The sequence below is a fragment of the Ornithodoros turicata genome, chromosome 3 (assembly GCF_037126465.1).
Source record: "Ornithodoros turicata isolate Travis chromosome 3, ASM3712646v1, whole genome shotgun sequence".
Lineage (NCBI taxonomy): Eukaryota > Metazoa > Arthropoda > Arachnida > Ixodida > Argasidae > Ornithodoros > Ornithodoros turicata.
The window spans coordinates 78143403-78162356 of record NC_088203.1 but is presented as its reverse complement, the minus strand read 5'-3'; the positions used below and the strand labels follow the sequence as shown (position 1 = coordinate 78162356).

General features: G+C 46.4%; 1 protein-coding gene across 5 annotated transcripts in view; it reads right to left on the bottom strand.

Moving 5' to 3' along the window:
• LOC135388681 (semaphorin-1A-like) overlaps nucleotides 1-18954 on the bottom strand; it is a 130380-nt gene that overhangs the window by 96862 nt on the left and 14564 nt on the right. The window contains exon 1 of one of the 5 annotated variants that reach the window (XM_064618387.1): nucleotides 10177-10198. The exons of the other annotated variants lie outside the window; for them this stretch is intronic. The gene's annotated coding sequence lies outside the window, so the exon portion shown is untranslated. Of the gene's footprint in view, nucleotides 1-10176; nucleotides 10199-18954 lie in introns of those variants that run through there. 5 annotated transcript variants of the gene reach the window in all.

The following is an 18954-nucleotide window of genomic DNA, read 5'->3' as shown; positions in this document are numbered from 1 at the left end:
AACGATAAGCCATGATAGAAACTGTTCCGAGGCTGGAACACACAAATGAATGAACACAACACAAGTCGAGAAGTGCCTCAGAACACGGGAGATTGAAAAAGCCAGGCAGAGGGGAGAACCAAGCCACGCACCTCTTCATTGCCGGTCACGTGCGCTAACCACTACACACGAGGTTGCTCATTCCATGACAAAAAGAACGAACGGAACACGCACTCACTGAGAGAATGTGGAGACAGTGAGTGAGGCCTTTGCACGCCATCGCTAGGCCGTACCAGCGTAGCGTAATGAGCAGTGCACTTGAATGGCAATCAAAAAGTGCGTGATGGTTCGATTCCTGTCGCAGTGTGGCTTTTACTGGCACATTTCAAAGATAAGCCAATTGACGATTACACGAAGTTGCGCGCGCCCTCAAGTGAGCCGCGCAAGGCACTGTGGGAATCTTGAGGGGGCGAAGAGCGTCGTCTGCTTGCCGTATTTGGCCACGCTCACGTGGCCACAAGCGTCAGCCACTGCGACTATCGGCTAAGCGAATGAGCCGGGGAGGGGGGGATAAGTTTATTAAAAAGAGAGAGAAAGGAAAGATAGCTCTCTCCCTCCAATATTTCCCACAATACCTTGCCCCGGCCACTCGCGGCGCTGTTACATGTAAAGTCGTCTATTGCGCAGTTTCTTTCAGCTGGCTGACGTCATATTCCTGAGGCTTTATTTATTTATTTTTCCTTTCGTTTTCGCAGTGTATGTCCGGTCTACAAAAGCTTCCTAATATCAGAATGCCTACTCGTGTTTTCATTTTCTTTTTTGCAATGTCCCTTTTTTTATCCGTCTTCGACATAACTAAACTAGGAAAGAAGTTCCGAAACAGCGTTAAAACTGGTTGGTGTCTTCGGTTCCCTGCGCGACTCCTAACTACCTACCTATTTATTGCTCCGTATACCTACTTACCTATTTATCTCTATTCCCCCACCTTCGCGCGTTCAGGTATTGATGACCCTCCATTTTTTATATAGTTCCCCGCAAACCACCTTTCCGGATATCAAATCCCCTTCCCTCCCCCTTAATTCCCCCGCTGATTTACCCCAGCCTCCCGCGAACTTGAACCAGGCTGAAAACGCCACACAGGAGGTACCCCCCGAAGCGTCAGCCGTATACTCGCGTTGTCGACAGCGGCGAGACAAAAATAACGCGCTATTGCCTGGCACCGGCGAAGTAACAAACACAGGGTGGGTGGAGGTCGTTCGCAAAGCTGACAGCGTCAGACAACGACCCCTGTCCAACAACGACGTTCTTCTTTCTCTCGGAAAGCACACGCGAGCGACCACGCCCTGCCCAGGCGACCGGCTGTCTGCCAGCTTTTTCTCCGACACCTCGTGCCCTTTTTTTGTGAAACGTGACCGCTATCGAACATCTCCAGGGTACGCTACATCAAACTGGAGCGCAACCATGCAGTGAACCTGGGAATCGCTTGTCGCGGGAACACGCGGTACCGTCCTCTGGGTATACACCGGTCGGGGATGCATGCTATCATATGTTCGACCTCGTTGTGGGTGCAGAAAGGATCGGATGAACTGTAGACTGAGTGTGAGTGCAGATCGTGTGTCGCGGGTGCTCACATTCGATTTTTTTCCTCGCGCGGCAATTTTCGCCATTACCACGGGAGCTACGAGGAGTGCACGCGATACTCAGTTAACGACGAGTACACACTAGAAAACAGACGACACCCAGAAGCATGATTTAAAAACGAGCCATCAGACTTACTGTTTCGCAGCTACATATAATCGTTTAGGAGCATGGATGGTTTCGGAGGCAATCAACCAACATGACCGGGTCGCATGTGTTTTTACTGCGACTTCCGAGCACAAACTGACATTATTATTTTTTTTTTTTTCAGAATTATTGTTGACATGACGCAACATTTGCCATACCTTTTACAATCACACTGCAAGCAAGTGAACACAAAAACTGCACGCTGTCTTGAAGGCAATGTCGAATGTAAAATTACTTTTTCTCAACAGTACCAACCGTACGAAGGCAATGAGAAGTTTCCTCTCTCCATCACTCCTTTCCCACTACTTTCGTTGGACAAACTACAACTGATTCCCAGCACCTGACAACAATACATCTTTTACGGGAAATCTCAAACCTCTTTCGTTATCGTTACACAATGCTCACACGTGTATCGATCTACATTTCGCAAACTGAGAAATCGAAACGTTTACCCAGAGGACAGTTAACCCAGAGCAGAAGCAAGAAAAATGATGCAGGGAGACGCCAGACGAGGCAGCCATGATTGCCCAGTCGATTTAGCGCAACCCCGCACAAGCGCACAACCTCTCTACAGAGCCCGTTGGAAACAAGCACATAGGAGGGGCCACCTAAGAGAAAGTACAGCTGGGCCAATCCCGGTCCATTGTTATATGAGGAGTCATTACCCGGGCAATCCGACATTGCCAAACACACATTCGACAACTTCGATGCAACATGAACAGCTGCAGGACAAACAGTTGATTTCGAATGCATAACAATGCGCTGTTATACTGCCGCGGACGCGTGTCATTATTCGGGACAGCGCAACAAAGGGACACAAGGTCGAACGTCAGCACTGGCAATTACTGTATACGTTTTAAAACGATTCGGTCTTTATGACTGGGTAAGTTGCGAGGAAAGCAGTGACACTCTTGCCCTTCCTTCGATCAATGAGAAGAAAACGCTGCGGCGTGTACTTTCTTCCCAAAGCTCGGACTGACAATGCAAAATAAGTTTAAGTATAAATTTGCAGGTAAAAAATGACATTTTTTTTCGAAAGGTTTGTTTGTTTGCTTGTAAAAACAAGGAGAAATTCAACTCGTCTCCTCACGTGTTCTGCTACTCCCAACATACCCCCCCTCCCCTCCAAGGAAAAAAAGAAAAAGAAACGGAAGAAAGAAACCACTACTTTACTTCTCAGTTCTCTGCTCGCAAGTTCACTCTTCACAAGTTCGATATGGCGCAATTCACATTCACAATTCGATATTCACAAGTTTATATATTTCGAAAATTCGATATTTCGAATATTTTTTGAATAAATTTCGATATTTCGAAAATTTTCGCTGCCATGACATCAAAATCAGCGGTCCGTTCGTTGGTGGTAGCCAAGGTCGTGCTGAAGACTGGGATGAGGTGGGTTCAAATCCAACCACCGGCTGTGCTGTCTGAGGTTTTTCGGTAGACTTTCCAGAAGAGTGTTGGCACAGTTCCCCCTGAAGTCACCCCAGGGCGCTCACTAACCCTCTGCCGCCCTCCCCCCTTGGCGAAAGAATTGAGAGTTCGATCTGAAGTGCTATCCTTGCGTGTCAATTGTCCTCGCTATCCAAAGCATCGCTGTGCACAGACACTGATGTTCGTTTGCGTGCCCAGCAGTCATCCTAGGACTGCTATATGTAGCCGGATGGTTAGTGGACTTTACAGCCGTCCCTTTGGTTCAGAATAACGACAGGAAGCACGATCGCAGGCGCGCAGTTCGGTGAAAACGTCGATATGGCGGACGTCACGGTGTGTCCGAAGAACCACGTGACTGCACAAGGCGCGTGGGCTAGAGGGAAAGATAGGGGAAAAGGCATCGCAAATTTCTGACTGTCCCACCGTCGACATTTGCTTGCTTGCTTGCCGCAACGTGCTGGTCCGCTGTTCAAGTAGTTTACCGAAGCAGACGACAGGTACAAAAATTAGGAGGTAGCGCTCTATGCGGCGGAATTTGAAATAACTCCTTCCCACAGCGAACAGCCGCGCCTGAGGAGGGGGGGGGGGGGGGCGACAATTTCGTTCGCCACATCTTACACAATCAAATGGCGTCATACCTAGAATAAAGTCACAGCTATTTTTCTTCAAAGCGAAGATCGAGCTCAACCTAAAAACAGTGACTTTTCTAGTGAACCACAACAAAGATCCGATTTCGATTAGCCGCAGGAAACCAAAGTTCACTGTACCATGATTCCAGCGACACCAGTGGATCTACTACAGGAAACACGGCCAATCCCGAACAAAACAGGAAGTCTGGGCTATTGTGTGTTGGGGCGGGGGGTTCAGTCGTGGAGTGGCTGAAGAAGCCGGAAGCCACGCAGAGAAGGAACAGCCTTGAGGGGACGAAGCGACGACATCTGCAACCCCATTCAGCAAATTCGAAGTGACACCAGCTGACATTCACAATTGGAAAGAAAGCGCCGAACGAGCGAAAGATAGGCGAGCGAAGAAAATGTCGGAAGACATCGCTCCTAAAGAAGTCTTCGCTCGATCTTGAAAGCTCGCTCAAGCTCTAGCTCTGAAGACCAATCTGGAAACCTAGAGGAAACTGAGCTTTTGGTTCCACGACGCAGCATTTTCCACAGGTGAATGTGCGCTTCGTATGTATGCGACGTATTCCACGGATTTACGGTTCTTACCAGATAATTTGCATACCGGTTAACAATCCCCACGTCCCATTTCAAAACGCTTGTGCACAAAGATATTGTTAAAAGTACTGCAAGTTTATAGACGTGCTATCTTAGAAAATTATCTCGGTAGTTTAAGCTCTCAGTACGCATACGTCCCTGTAAAGTACGATTTTCGTCCCAGTTGCACTCATAGCTTCGTCAAGTGCGGCGGCAAAATTACATTACATGCACATAACACTGGGTCAAAGATGGAAAAAGTCCCCTATGTAGCCATCAGAAGCAGCAAACCATTTTTGAGCGCCGGGACGGGTAACGACCTACTGGATTATAACGAGCATGTCATAATTGGCAACCCCTATCAGAAGCCCCATCCGCACGATCCGCTAGGGGCGCTACTCATCGGCCCGCGAGACCTACATCATGATTCGCACAATGGAAATTAATTTTAATTTTGAACGCGCAGAAGCGGGCGTACGACTGCCGTTAGCAGACGACAGCAACTGCTCCTATGAAAACGCGTAGAATGATGATGATAATCAGCTTTAGAATGAACCATCTTCCGTGGGATATCCACCGCTTTTACAGAAATACTAAGGTACGCTGAAGTACAAAGTATTGTAGAAGTTGAGGAAGCAATAACCGGGGCGATGAGTAGCGCCACCGCTTGCTTCCAAATGCGGCGCTGAGGAGGGGTGCCCATGACATGGTCGTTATAACCTAGTGGGTCGTGGGACGGGCATCGATCACTGCTTGACGAATTGGAATTTCCCAGCAGACGTCGCTCCGAACCCTTTTATCGCAATTTTGCAAGAAAATGAAAATTATTAAGAGTGCTCTGTCACACGGAAGCTTGCTGCGCTGGGTTTCCAAGCAACAAACTGCTATGTGTTGTGTTTGTTCCTAGATGGAGCTCGCCTCGGCTCATTTCCCTTTTTGATCTCCTAAACTACGCTGCCAACAACGCTGCGAGAAACGCCATAGCTTTATACTGCTACCTAACTGCGAGCGCTCAACGTCATGCCTTTTTGTGCACTACTAACTGTGGGGAATATCCGGGAATATCCTGCTGCGCAGGCAACGAGATATTCCGTAGCAGACGACAGAAAAAGCCGGTGTCGTCCGCAAAGTGCGTAGTACGCCACTCCCGATATTACAGTACCGTGCGAATGGTCAACATAACAAGAGGCCGAATTTCTATCCCGTCAACAGGTTTTTGCTTTTTGTTTCACTAGAACATTCGGTGCGGATGTAGATCGTGTGAATACACCATTATACTACATCACACAAGGCAACGTGACGCTTACATTAATTTCAACAACGCGGACTATTCTTCTGAACCATACATCAACCAAGCCCCACATCATTCAACTCCTGAAACGAGCCGACGCGCGTCAACTTCAGAAAGACAGTGGTCAGAAGAAGAAGTAAAGCTTAGGTTCAACGATCTAAATGATCCCTCTCGTGTGTGGGTCGCCGATACACGCTCTATGTTACACATCACCCAAATAGGAAGCAAAAGATGACGCGAGCGCAAAGAAAGGAAGAAAAACGGGGCCGGTTGCTGCGACGACGATGGAAGAAGAACCCCCCGAATGTGCGCGCAGGTGCGAGATCCCACGCTCCACGCCCTTTTTGTGTTACGAACGAGAAAGTACGCCGCCTTATTGGTAAACGAAGCGGAAGGTTAATTTGGCTCTCCAGGTGAACATGCTAAAAAATAAGGGAGTGAGTTTAGTCCCTTTCAGGACGAAATGCATACTACTAAATGAGTGACAGAAAGCTTCTAGTCTATTTCTATAGTCTAAAGTCTAAAGTCTATTTCAAGCTTCGTCCCGAGTGTTATGTACGTCATCATAAGTGTATACACGTAAATACTTTGCCTTCAAGTTAGACATACTTCAAGTTATAAAATATTATGACATGCCAAAGGGCACAATTTGTGCAAGACAGGACCACAAACTATTTCTTACTCTGCTGGCAGAAAATTGCTTAATTATTGGGGAACGAGCAGGCCGACAGCGCCGCAGAAGCAGCACTCTCGTATCGGAAACGGACCAGTATTGTTCTGCTGAGAGGAGACCGCCGTTCAATTCTCCGACGCCTAGTGACACCCCTGGCTTCCCGCCAATGGACAACCGACATTCTTCCCTCCTCTATGTTGAGCAGAGTTGATCCAACGCTCGCTTTCCGCATGCCACGAAACACCTCTCGTCAAGATGCTGCATTAATCCACCGAATGCGCCTCGATGTGGCCTTTACAGCTCAGTGGCGTTACCGCTTGAGACAAGTTGACTCTCCCACCTGCTGCTACTGTGGTGTTCTTGAGGATCCGGAGCATATTTTTCTTCATTGCTCCCACTACCAACCTTCCCGAACCACGCTCTCCGAGTCTCTTCGTCAGCTGGACTCTCGCCCCTTCTCCCTATCGAAATTGCTTGGTCCCTGGCCTAATCCAGCCCAGCAACGCTCTGCGCTCAAAGCTCTTCTGACATTTCTGCACACCATCGGACTTCCATCATTATTGTGAAGGGGCTCGTTATTTTATTCCTCACATTCCCACCAGCAATGGGGTAGAGTATCGCCTGTGGCGATGAACCTCCCCACTCTCCAAAGCCAAAATAAAGTTGTTGTTGTGCTTAATCACACTGCAATGTTCCGTCAAATTATCGGAGAACACATATTTACGCATACTGTCGCGTTCACGACGCAATTTGTGAAGTTCAGGAACTATTTGCAGTGCTGGGAAGTAAATTTCTGGGCCAGGGGACTAAAATGGAGTGTAATTTAATTTGTTGACTTATTGATTCATTCGTGCCCAAGAACAGCCAGAAGGACCTTGGTGTTGGTGCACATACAGAGAGGCAGAGAAATAGCAATTACCACATAGTGCAAACACCGCAAATACATCCAAAACGCGCAACGTACAACAACACAACACAATACCGTTACATCGTACACCACAATACAATACAACACAGTGAGTATTCGCAAATAAACGTTGAGTGAATTAATGAAATTTAATGAAATCGTGACAGTACAGGTAGCAATCAGTAAGTAAAAGAGGACAGAATAGAGAATCAATAAAGAATAGATAGCGAATAAGAATCAATAGAGAATACAGGTAGCCACAATGCGCTAGGCTATTATACAGGCAACCAGAGGCAATCTAGGGGGACTAAAAGCCGGAATTACTCCCGAGTCTAGACCCTTCTTTTCGCCTGATCGTGTACCTCGCGAAAAGTAGCCAAACGATACCGTTCACTAAAGCTGAAGAATAAAGAACAAATCAAAGAATCAAAAAATCATCGTTTAAAGGTTTCACAGCCACCGGCACGAAAAGGGCAGCCGAATTCTCCCGTCTGCCGATGTACGACAGCGCGTATCAGCGTCGCAACTAAAAATCCCGTTTGGTTGAGAGTCGTGCCATCACAGAGACAGGAAAGACGAGCGACCTGCGTGGAGATGAGGGGTCGGTGACCTACGAAAATCCAGCCAAAGCCCCGAGGATCTGAAGGGGCTTCCTCGTCTAGCCGTTAATCGCGTTTACCGACCGTTATTATAATCGGTTTCTTCGTCCAACCAGGCGCTCCACCCAGCCCGTAAGCCATGATGACCTTTTCTCGGTTTAGCCTCCCAAATGCGTCGTGTACAGGTGCAATCAGAGTAGGATATAACCTCCATTTTCAGTCACGCACATTTTACCGACCAATATACGGGGTTATACAGCCGTATTTGGCGCGTATTAAGTGAATTGAATCCTCTTACCACGTGCACTCCACAGATGACGATGACATTTGATACCGAGATGGAAACACCGTACGGCATCCAGACATTTCTGATGTATTCTTATATGTAAATAAAGTAGTGTTAACAATATTACTACTATACACTGCTGTTATAGTTGCTATTATCGCTTACTGTGGATTACTATTATGTAGGGTAAGGTGGGGCAAGATGAGACAGGGGGCAAGACGCGACATTTTTTTGCTCGGCACTGCCTGTCTCTGAGACGCGTTGCTCAGTGTGCTTGAAACTTTACACATAGGTGGCTCTGCATGTCCGCTTTATGGCACGTGAGAATTGTCCGGATTGGTGCATGTGTTGAAGAGAAAAAAAAATCGGTTACTTCTGCCTGGAAAGTAAAGACCGCGCGTAAAAAAAGGCGCGATTTTCTGTAGTCCTTTTTCTTGTCATCTGTGCAGCAGCGTTTCGCAGGCTTATTCTGTCAATGTAATTCCACATCCTATTTCTTTATTCATTCATCTAGATATACGCAAAATATGGGCACTCTTGATTTGTCCGGTGTTGAACAGGAAAACTAATGCATCCGATGATATGCACGGGGCAAGACGCGACAATTTAATGTAATTTAGAGACTGACAAGTCAACTATTAGGTCGGTGTATGCTTGTTCCTCAGAGATTTGTTTTTTGCGTATTACCTAGGATTTTCCAGCAGATTTTCCTGTTTCGTAGGATATTTCCAGCAAAGCAGAAGCGCACGCAAAAGCGCGCAACCAAGCGACACACCAGACTGGCGGAGCCTTGTTTACGAAGGACGGTGGAGAGCAAAATAGCACCGGGTTCTGTGTGGTCTTATTGCACATCATGTGGGCGGTGGGCTCAAGGGGGTCGTGTGGGAGCGCAAGGGCTTTACTTTGTCTGCTTGGATTGCAAAAACTAATTTGTATAGGTCATTACCACGGCGTGTTTCGTCTTGCCCGGAGGGTTGGGGCAAGATGAGACAATCTGCGTTTTTGAATTTCTTGTTCTGTGTTTATTCTAGACCGGCTTCGTCCGTTTTGCACTTACAGGTCAGAAGCTCTAGAGCCCTGAGCATGTGACTATGGCTCGTTTTCTTGAAAAACACGAAAAATAAAAATTTTATATTTAACTGCAAATGTATGCCTCATCTTGCCCCACCTTCCCCGTGCCCCGTTCATTTCATGCACTTCTGGTTTCTGCTGCTGATTCCTATTGCAATGAGTGCTAACACCTGTGGTTTTGAAGCTATAGTTCTGACTCTGGAAAGCGGAATTTGCACTCGCAGCTCCACGAGAATAAGAAAAAGATGCAAAATCAAGGGTTTTCCAGACTGTGGGAAAATTTCCGGACCTTGAAAATGGCATTTCCAAATTCCAGGGTGTTCAAGGGTTTCAAGGACCAGTGGGAACCATGTATAATGTTTCTTGTGCGATCACTAGTACGTTGTTTTTGTTGCAAGTTTTTTAGGGCTTCGCTGTCACTCGTCAATGTTCCTGTTGCTTCTTGTTGTCGACGGTGTTACTGTCTCTCTGTAAATGTGTGCACCAACACAAAGGCCTTTGTGGCAGTCCTTGGACGCAAAACAAAACATAATCATCATCATCATCATCATCGTCGTCGTCGTCATTGTTATTATTATTATTATTTGTAAGTCACGTGTACGCCCACGGCATTCAAGGCGCCCTGAACTCTATGCTTTGCCCCGTATTTTCGCGAATTATAGAAAGGGACATCGTGAATATTACATTTTCTGTGTATTCAACTCCCTCCCGCCGGATTCTTTCATGTTTCACGCCGGATTCACGCTTACGTAGCGCTAAGGTCATTTTGTAACCCATTGCTGCTGACCACTTTCGTCTTTATTAATGCTAGTATTTTCTGTCCCTCTAATGTCAGTGCACGATCTTTGTCCTTTATCGTGTTTATGGCCACTATTGTTTTTTTTTTGTTTTTTTTTTTTTCAGTTGTAACATATTGTATTGCCAGTCAGGTCTATGGCTCACGTACGTTGTGGTTTCTCGCTCACTGCTCTGCCGTGCCTAGTCCACAAGCCACTTTGGTTTACGCCGGCCATATCTGTTTTCTTGCGGTCATCTACGGAATAAAATGATAATAACTACCGTCGTAATATTTTCTTTTAAGGCAGATTGCTTGTCAGTTCTACAGGCCACTTTATACATTTCCCATTCGACAGCCAGGATTAATATTCCCGAAATAAACAAGGCGACAGAGCTAAGCCTGGTTCCGTGCATGCGCTGAGAGCACGTAATATGGCCGGCTGGGAGAAAGGTCGCAGTTTGTGCTGCTGGGGCTATCGATCGGCCCCAAAGAAGAAGAGGCGCTCTCTCTTCAATGAACGCCCGATGCCCCGAGGGGAATCTTGGGCGCAACAACGCATCCTCCACTCGAGTGGACCGGTTTTCGCCCGGCACCCCGCAAAAGTCACTTTCCGTACGGCTAGGCAAGCTCGGCCCAATGCACCGGAGGGCTGCGGCCCGGCCGCATCTCAACAGTATGATACACAATGGAAGGAACGGCATTACGCGATGTAATAGGGCCGAACAGATTGGCAGCTCGTGTAACATTGTAGCTGACTGAGCGGCTATGATACACGGTGTGCTTCCCGTGCGCAATGTAAAAGCAACGTTTTTTCCGTGTTAGCGCCGCGAAGCGACTGTGGCTATATGAGCGGCGTACTACAGACGTGGAGAGAGCACAGCAGGAGGGAGTGCGGGACAAGGGGGCTAGTATGCGTCCTAGGCCGACTTCTGGAGGAACTGTGTCTGGAAATCCTGCCGGAAAACCCAGGGAAACCCTCAAAAAGCAAAGCCTGTGCGGGGATTCGAACCTGCTTCACCTCCCAGTCTCGGCGTGGAAGGCTATCATCCTAACCACTATGTGCCACGGGAGCTGGTAAAAGCAATGCTAAGGGGAATCATCGCGTATCGTGCGCTCCTCCCTTATGAAAATAGTTATTGACTTTCTGTTTAGGCTCTAAAGTGTTCCTAATGAGTAATCAGAAACTCAAAAGAGATTCAACGTGTAATGTGTTTGCACAGTACGCTCTCAACAACAACTCGTTTGACAATTCACATAAAAATTGTTGATGAGAAAATTCTATAGCTTTCTTGTTTCATCTGAAATGTGTAAATTCATGAGATCATTGTTATTCTCATGAGTATCCTCATGAGGTAAAAAAATCTAACATATTACTTTTTTAGCTCTATGAAATATGTATTACATTGGTTACCATGTATACATTGTATTACATTGGTAAACCACTTGGTTTTTTTGCCATAGTTTCTCACACCATGTGTGAAATAAAATTCAATTCAATTCATTGCTTATGCCTTATTTTAAGAAGACCACGGCATGATAAACTCAAGAAACTCGACGTGGCCAATTTTCAATTGCAACTCATCAGAAAGTCACCAGTGAAGTTCAACAGAATTTCTAATGACTGTGATGTGAAAGCTCAACAACATTTGATGAGACACTCATTATAAATTTTTGTAAGGGCTAGTTCAGAAGCATGGACAAGAGAAATGAAAGGTGTGGTTTTATTAAAAGCGAAGGTGGGACTTGTTGCTAGACGTTAAGAGGATAAAAGTGAAAGCATATAAGAACGAGAAAACACTAGACAGACACTCTATACAGTACATCATTGAATCGCCTGCATTGTAACGTGCAACTTAAAAGCAGTGCATACTATACTAGACCTGTAAAAATTACTCCTCTGAAGCAACTGAATTATGGTTACGACTACATGCTCATAATAGTAATGAAATCACAGTTGAAATTACAGAATCATTATTGTAATTTAATTACAATTATATAGGTACTCGGAAATGCAATTGAGTAACACCGAGTTGTCGCCCACCTAGGCAGGTGCAGACCGGTCGTCTACCCAACATTACCTCCCCCTTCCCCCAGACGCATTCATCTCAATATATCATTTTGGCACGTAACTTTAATCTTCTTCCCTGGGAAACGTAGTGCAAGTAAATATTTATAGTGCATTAAATATTTATTGAAAAGGCGAATGCAATGACCAGTGCAGTACGACGACTAGGACTCTATGTTTAGCAGAAACATAAAAAAAATATGCCTGAACTCAAGCTGCAAAAGCACGACAGAAATCTGATTGATGTCTTAAAGGTATACTGTAAAGCAGCAAGCAAGCCGTTAATACTGGCAGCGGCATTTGAAACCTTATTCCGAAAGAAACCCACACTGCAAATTTTATGTGCGACACAAACCTCTAAATATTTTTTAATCACGGCTGAAATTCCGGTGAACAGACGCGGGGCGACGCCTGGTGCGAAACAATCGCTCATTCGTCCGGCAGCAGTGTTACATGTACCCAACCCTCTATAGGGTAAGTCATAGGCTAAGTAGCCTGCTTCTTGATCTTTCTTTGAAAAGTTTGTTCAAACGAGATAGTTCCTGACATATATTCTCTCAAAATGCAAGAACATTGGTACATCGTGGAAATGAGTAACAGAACTGTCAGCCGAATCACCATGAGAGTCACCTACGCGAAAATGCATCACGTCCGGCGAGCCGGTGTGGTGACGGTAGCGGTCCACAGATGTCGTTGTACGCTCCCATTGTTATTGGCATGTTTATGGTCGCCGCCCTACATGGCGGGAACTGCGAAGTTCCTGTCGGGTCTTAGACACAGGATTGGCCGTAATATTAAATCTGAATTTTATATATATAAAAAAAGACGAGGTGGATTTGAACGAAATTTGTGGCGTTTGTATACTGAGCACCCAGGCTCTCAAATGAGCCAGCAGTGTAAAATTGTATGCCTGATGCTTTACGGTACCTTTAAACGCCACAGTAAAGCAGAGGAAAAGGAGGCTTTTCGCATGGGAAGCGTGCCAGATCCCATTGAACGTACTGCCAAAAGTGACTCTAATTGCATCACAAATCGCTCGCAAAAGTGATTACAGCACAAGTACGTAATACCGAATCCCGGAAGAAACTAAGTTCTGAGAGTCTAATCAATCAAAGCAATGGCTTCACCCGCGATCAACTGCTTTCAACTCAACGCGTAAAAACAATAACAACAGCAATTGCTTTCCACGGCCGACCCAACGTGTCGATCGCACGGTTCGATGGCGATGCAACGCGACCTCGTGAGAACGCATCTCGGAACACCCTGGCCCCAAAACAGAAATTCGACTAATGTTTACATTCGGGAGATCCATCCCGCACCAGCCCAGGCATCCATGTGCATCCGTGGGAGGCCGCTAAATGGAAGGGCGCGGCCACGGGAACTGTGCTTGGTCGTTGTGTACGGTTTTACGATGCGGTGTCGCGTTACTTAAGTTGTGTCTTCAAGCCGTACGTCTCCTGTGCCGCCATCAAAGGCGAGTCTAAAACGATGCGTTCTGACAGAGGCGTCACACATCCGATGAGGAGAGGGAAAAGTCAATTGCTTTAGAACTCCCTTTGTAGAGGCATATCGAAGGGTCTTCAAAACCTCTGCTTTCCTGGGTGCTGGTACATTCACCATGCGGAGCATGAATCTAACATTAGTTAAAATAACGAAGATATCAAATGAAACCGCATACATATAAGAGAGTCAGCTATCTGCGCAGCTTCCCAGTATCCCTCTCTCCCTTATTGTTCACGGAGCGACCCCATTTGCCCCTTTGCGGCCCCATGCGACCTTTCCCCCTTTCCTATATATTTAATAAACATACCCCTCCCCATTTGCCCCTGTTCCGAGTAGGGGGGGGGGGGTAACAACTCAACCTGAGGCGCAACCTGGAGTGTGTCCGGCCGTTATTTTGCGCTATTCCTACGACCGAGTGCATTGCAGTGTGACAAAAGTCGCAAATGTTTCACATAAAAATCGTTCTTCAGAGCCATTGTCCGTAGAGAACTAAAAATTTTCGGGAATCTCTTCGTGGTCCCCTTAAAGACGGCCACAGTGCGCATAGTAAAGGTGCAAACAACGCGAAGCGAAACAAGGTCCAAAATTCTCTCCCACTTTCTTTCTTTTCGACAACAACATCTCTTCACCTCCACTATGACGCTTAGACGATGAGCAGTTTCAAATGTTCTAATTACCCTCTTAACATCCTGCTTGACGCTTTCTTTTCTTGTTTCCTTGCACATAACCCTTTCATGAAGAGAGGAAGAGAGAGCAACGTGGCACCGTGCTCCAGGGGTTGTTGCGCGTAATAAACCTTTATCGTTCGGGTTCAGACGGATTGCAGATATCATTTATAGTCAGTTTAACTTTGAACGTGTCGCCTCTTCGTTCGGCTTTCATTGTTTTCAACATAAACACCACCACCTAGAATGGTTGAAATGAAGCAAGTACAAAACCTCACGCACACTCAGCATTTTCTGAAGACGAGGGAAGCAAAAAATATAGCGTGGAGACATTCTCCACGGGTTGTGGGCATATATCGTACGACGTTAACACATGGAGAGAAGCGCAGAAAAATTGTGAGAAACAAATATACGCCGGGATGTATGAGAAAATTCTAGGGATCACCAGCATTAGAATGCAAGGTACGCGTATTGTTCTCATATATTACTTTGTGTCATAATCATTATCTAGTCGTTGTTTGTGTGTACGCTATAAACCTTTTGAATGTGCCGTCGTTTCAGGAGGTAATTTTGAGACCGCATACCCCAAGAGTCACGCAGTGTCCGAAGACATAAATGAGGATTGACGTCTCGTGAGACTAAAATTCCTCCCCCATCTATATAGTACGCGGGCGCCGGAAACGGCAGATCAGTATCGTTCAGTTTTCTTCATTTTTTTTTCCTTCATTTTCTTCATTCAACTTCGAGCATGCTGAGATTCAAATTTTGTAAGAGACAAAATGAAAAAGACGAGTACTTTGCGCGAAAGCATGTATAAGAGGTAAAAAAGTAGAGACTAAAAAGCGTGATGGGACATGAACTTTGCAGTAATAAAACGTAATAATAACGCTGCCTAGCCCTCAGTGATTAACAGGTTCAGGAAGCTAATAGTATTTTTTTTACACCTTTCTGCATGTAACGTTTTGTTTGTTTGTTTTGCGGAAATAGCCACCATTCTAACTATGCCTTTACAGCTTTAACACCTTTCAGTTGAGGCTGCGTAATGAAAAGGCGGCGAAAAACGCCACTTTTACACCTGAAAGGTGTGCTGTGCTTTTGCTCTGGATTGATTGATTGGTTGATTGACTGATTGATCAATTGATTTGATGTTTTTCGGCGCAACAGCAACACAGGTATTTCATAATGTAAAACCCCGAGACTAGGGAACACGAAGGGACAGACACAACACGAAGTTTTGAGACTTCGTGTTGTGTCTGTCCCTTCGTGTTCCCTAGTCTCGGGGTTTTGCATTATGCATCATCTTCACCAGCTCGCTTGCTTCTTAGCCATTTCTTCACAGGTCTTTTGCCCTGCAGCACAAGACATTTAAACCACGAAGGTTCTAATAAAATGACGGCGGTGGTTGTGCTCGGGGTCACAGCCGTTGGAGTTTGACGTAGATGTACGGACATGGTACCCGTGACGGTTGAAGTCACTCTGAGCTCTGACTCGTTCTGTAGCAGTAACGCCCAACGTCGGACGTTTGGCGAAGGACAGGATATGGTGACGAATGAAACACATGGACACGTTCGTCCAACTGCAGTGAAGGCCCAGAGAAGCCCCTTACAGCCCATAATGAGCCACGAGCGATTACAATTTGTTTGGACCGCTTAAAGAGCACCTTGGAGGAAAGACGTTAGGCACAGATGACGCCCTCCAGAAAGATGTCCTGCAGTGGCTACGACAGCAGGCCACTTCTTTCTACGCCAAAGGCATCAAAGAGTTGCCACAGCGATGGCAGCGGTGTCTAGATGCGCACGGTGAACACTTTGCAAAAATGACGTAGTTTGGTGCTTCCCGCATTTCCCAACGTGTTTTAAGAAATAAAGGTCTCGGTCAACGTCGAACGACTCCTGTATGGTATGGTGTGTATACACGTGCTGTTAGAGCTCGTTAAGACGAATCGTTTGACGCATCATTTGTTTTGCGGCGACACATGGTACGTGTGCTACGCGCGACGAGAGTTGGACGACTGACGACATTATTCGTTGCCTTCAAATGCGCAACATACACCCCCTCCCCCCCTCACACGGTTGCCGGTGACGCGTGCATTGTCACACAAAACTTTCATTCGTCATCCGCACAACGCCACCTCACTCACTCTGACATCTCCAATTGTTTTTTAAGCGTTTCAAATGACTTTTAAATTACTTTGTGACGCGGTCATGACGCTCCATACGTACTGCAAATGAAGATGAAGTTCTACTTCAAAATTTACTTTGTTGGTTATATAGGTTGCGACAACCTCGTCACTTTTTCTTAATACACAAGTTTCGAAGTTCAATAACAGGTCAAGTAAACAGCTCCAAAAGGCGGCGAAGCACCGCAAAACGCGGCACAAAAAGGGCGCCATTTCGAATGAGAGACTGCGAAACCGACGGCACACAACAGCGCCGCGCGAATTTCGATACAGCGCTGCTCAAACACACCGTAGAAGGCGCTGTCATCGTATCGCAGACGGTATGAAAACGAAGAGCGGAAAAACGAGAAAGAAATAGAAGAAATAAAAAAATAATGTGCGCTCGCACATGGGCGAGCACACGAGCGTAGCCCACATAAATGAAATAAGCACAAAGGGAGGGCGACCGCATGCATTTATACATGAGATCCTCGCCGCCGCGAATCGTAATAGGGCGTACGACAGAATGGCGAGCGAACCACTCGGAACGTGCGCCGGCATACGCTCAACGCAACCTAACAAGAGTAGCCGAAACGTCACTTTTATAAACTTGAAAAAGCTCTGTCTGGTCGAGGCGATCTGTCTCTTCTTGCACTCCAGCTACTGCAGATCCAACTAAACTTCGGAATAATCTATGTAACGGTACCGTAGCCATCCTAGAGAGCAATTCTTTTCAACACGCTGCTACTAAGTATTCCACTGACGCCTTCTCTTTCTTGGAAGAATCGGGTGAACACCAAGAACCAGATGAACAGAGCAACAACAGGCAAGCGAGCTGGGGCTTTCGTGGAACAATCCTTTTAGTCTGAGGGGGAAACATACGGTGTATTTACCGTGGACCAGATGTGGTTCAAACATAGCGCTTGGGTGTGACATCAATTGGCGTCATGTACGCGATATGCAGGGGTTTGTGTACTTTCAGACATATGTCGGCACAGTTCCCTTAGAAGTCGGCCCAGGACGCACATTCCCCCAGGGCGTCAGTCGTGACGTTGCCCACATACGTGAGGCCGACAACGGCAAGCCCTATCGCCATCACCGTCCGTCCACCGTTGTGTACTTTCTTTTTTTCTTCTTCTGTGTAATATGTCTTATACTACCTCTGCGCTGTGTACCTGTTGTGTACTTGTATACGCCCTCTCTCCCTCTTATGTAATGCCCTCGGGTCTTTTAGGGTCTCAATGAATGAAACGAAACCACTGGTACGACAGCTTGTCGAAACATGCATGCAAGCTTTGAGTCCCAGAGCCTTCGACGAAAATGAATCCGGCGAAATGAGTTTCGAAGGTAACAAAAAACAAAAAGCTCGGAACAAAACAAACAGTTATACAACAATGGCAACCGTGATCCCAAAGCAAGAGGCGTGTTCTTACTTCCAAAACAGGTCATGGATGAACGCGAAACAAGAGAACTGTTACAGGGACTCCTAATGAGCGAAATAATAGCAACAACTAGAAAAACAGTTCTTTTTTTTTTTCTTTTTGGCTGCCAATTGAAGTACCGTTAACGAGAGTGTTGACGTGCAGGTATTGTCCCCAAGGGACCGGCACTTCGGGGTTACATCATCGAGAGGCTGACGACACGGGAAAGCTAAAAATGTTTTTTTCTCTCTCTCTCTCCTTTCGACCGGTCAAAGTTATCGTGAACAAAAGGAACGAGCGATCGAAGCACGTCGAATTGAAAACAGCCTCGTCGAAGAGCCAGTTTTCACGATAGGCGTGGGAGAGGAAAACGGCATGGAATAGCGTGCAGCGTAATTAGCGGCGGATAATGGGAACTGAGCAAGCAAAAGGAAGGCGCGGGAATATTGGCCGCTTTCAGTACGGATGGCGCGGATACGCATGTTTGCAAAGTCAACGTACGTAAGCTTCTCAAAGCGTGCTAATGTCGGAAAAGTAGCCGCAGCATTTAAGCGTCCGCATGCCGTTTTGTAACTATTTGCCACATAGTTATATTTGCTGCATTACACTCGAAGGAACCACATCGAATTCGGTTGATACTCGAGATATAAAATTTATTTTACTGACTTATATAGTTGTTATACAACCACCCAATAACCAACTATTCATTCCAGATTATATTCTACCCTCTCCTGATTGGTTCAAAGTGGGAACCTACGCCGTTTCGTAATGTCCATCTTTTTACTTATGACTAACGGCTGCTCAACACTGACCCCAGCATGTCTACATGTGACATCATCTTTGGTGGCAACTTGCATGGCGAGCGACGACGCCGGACTGCTGCTCTGGTCGCCTTCCTAAAGGAAACGCGGCTTATATCGCGCTTATAGAGTAGTGTAGGTTTCTTTTTTATTTTTTATTTTTTTCTGCGTCTTAGTCGTGACGCTGCCCGCTTCCAGCGTGGCCAACCACGGCGAGCAGTTTTCATCTTCACCACCACCACCACCACCTTTACTTACGACTAGCTCGCGTGGCTCAGTGGTTATAGAGCGCTGGGAGGTACCCGGGTTCGAATCCCGGTGCCGGCTGTGCTGT